The sequence below is a fragment of the Phaethon lepturus genome, unplaced genomic scaffold (genome assembly GCF_000687285.1).
Source record: "Phaethon lepturus isolate BGI_N335 unplaced genomic scaffold, ASM68728v1 scaffold21692, whole genome shotgun sequence".
NCBI classification, from domain to species: Eukaryota; Metazoa; Chordata; class Aves; order Phaethontiformes; family Phaethontidae; genus Phaethon; species Phaethon lepturus.
Window position 1 is genome coordinate 76665 of NW_010524384.1, and position 2602 is coordinate 79266.

Sequence of the window (2602 nt, forward strand, 5' to 3'; positions counted from 1 at the left end):
CGGATGAGCGAAGCGTAGACAAAGTGTTACTGTGCCTCTGGACAAAATGCTCTGTACGGTTTCGCTTCGGTTCGAGTGAAATGCTCCATTTTCAAGCAGCCAGGGGATACCCCCAGGTGGGCGAGCTGCTACGGGCGATACGGGATTCCTTAGGCAGCTCTCCTTTGTCCAGGCTCCTTCTGACCCCTTCTGCCCCAGTCCCTTCCCTCTCCATCCCTTGGGTGTCCCCGTGGCTCCAGCTAGTTGCCTGCCGTCCCCCAGTGGGTATTTTCAAAAGCAAAGGGCCGCAGGCTGGTGTCAGTGCACAGGAGGGAGGCCGGATCCCTCCTGTGTGCCGCCATTTTGCAGCACCACATGCAACTACTCACCCATTTTCTTCTGCAAAGGCTCTTACTGATGGCAGGAGGATGACAGGTGGGAATAGCTTTATTTGTAAAATACTTTGGAGAAAACCAGAGCTGATAAAGAACGAATGAGGCCGTGTTTACACCCTGCCTTTTCCCAAGAAGGCCTTGTCACAGATTTGCCTTTGCCTCTGCCGGAGGCTCCAGCCTGGCAAAACGTCTCTACACCTTGGTCTTGAGAAAGAGGGTCAGCCACCGCTGCAGACCTGTGCTCCAGTGTTCATGTGGAGGCTCGCTGAGACCAACAGCTACACACCACTCTTCTCCGGGCAGCCCTTCCCACAGGCATGCGGGAATTTGAGATACAAAGATGACATCATGGTCAGTACATAAAGCTGGGACAAGGAAGAAGGAAGGGGAAGAGGGACATTCGGAGTGATGGCATCTGTCTTCCCAAGTAACCATTGCACGTGATGCAGCCCTGCTTCCCTGGAGGTGGCTGAACCCCTGCCTGCCCACGGGGAGTGGTGAATGGATTCCCTGTTTTGCTTTGCTTGTGTGCGCGGCTTTTGCTTTCCCTGTTAAACTGCCTTTATCTCAACCCGTGAGTTTTCTCCCTTTTACTCTTCTGACTCTCTCCCCCGTCCCACTGTGGGGGGAGTGAGCAAGTAGCCACGTGGTGCTTAGCTGCCGTCTGGGGCTAAACCGTGACAAAAGATGAAAGCGCCAAGCTCCCCTTAGCAGGAGTAGGCGATGTAAGGGTGACAGCCACCAGCTGTGGATGGGGAGGTTCAGGCTGGACAGTGAGGACAGTGCTGCAGCACGGGAACTGTCACCTCAGTGGGGGGAGGCTCCTTGTCTGGAGTTTCCAAACCTCGGCTAGACGAAGCCGTGGCCGGCCCGACATTGTGCCAGCCATGATCCTGCTTTGAGTAGGCTGTTGGATGACATGGTGCAGAGAGGTCCCTTCCAGCCAACACTTTGACAGGTTAATAGGGCAGCATAACTGTCCAGCAGCTACCAGCCTAGCCAGGCCGCTTTAGGGTGTTCAGACCATTGATAGCCTTATATTCCAATATTATATTATTGCATACCAGCTCTTTCCTTGCCCATTTTAACATGCTTTTTAGGACACAGGCTCTCTGCAGGCCAGCACAGAGGTTAGACCTGCTTCGAGGAGGGCTCAGATCACCTCCTGGAAAGACCTGCTGGAGTCCCTTTCCCACCTGGATAATTTTAGGCATCCTCTTAGCCTTCAGGCTGCTACAGTTACCCATACCATAAGTAAAACCATCGTCATCCAAAAGCTCGTTCATGTGCATTTAAACAATAAAGGGCTGCGCGTGGCACTATTATTAACTTTCTAGCCATAAAGAAAGGTTTTTACCTTAAAGAATGATTTGTAATAATCAAAAGTGTCCATTCATGAAACTTCTTCACGTTTGCTTTCCAGCAAAATAAAGCGGCTTTTTTCTACTCTTCATGTCTCTGTGCGTGCCTCTGTCCCTTCCAGCCACAAACATAAGACCAGCCATCCCAGGAACTGTGAAATCCCACGTGTGGGGGTTTTTTTATTTTAGTCCAGCAACTCCAGAGAAGAGCCCAGGAGGTCCTCGCTCCCGCCGACTTTCTCCTCATTGCACGGGCTCAAACATCGATGGGAATCTGTCGTCTCGGGGCTCCTCCTCTCGCTCTGGCGATCGTCACACATAACCTGCCCTTAGCAAGGCTCTCGGACTCCTCAGGGCGCCGGGTTCAAGCAAAGGTCAGTCAAGGTCATGTAAGGCCACCCTCGGTCCTCGCCCTCGAGTTAGGGAGGGGTGGGGAAGGTTTCCCCAGCAAGCGCCCGCAAGGCGGGTTTGCAGCCTTACAGCCGAGCTGCGAGCCAGGCCAGCCCCAGCACCTCCTTCCTGGCGGCGGGCAGGGGGAAGGAGCCGCCCGAGCAGCAGATGCAGGCAGCAGCGCTCCTGGGAGCTCCGCAAATTCACATCCTCGCTCCCCACACGCCCCACGCTTACTGCTCACCCCACGCGGCGCCCGGGTGCAAGAGTGGGACGCCGGGTGGGGAGCGGAGCTGCCGTTTGTTGGTGCAGGGACAAGGACAAGGAGCTGCAGGCGACTTTTCTGCACAGACGTAACATCCCAGCCTGCTCCTGAAACACCCCGAGCCTGTGCGCTCTGTGCCTGCCTCCCCGAGCCCCACGGGCACGCTGCCCCATGGCGGCAGTGCAGGGGCCGGGGACCGAGAGGCAGGGGGC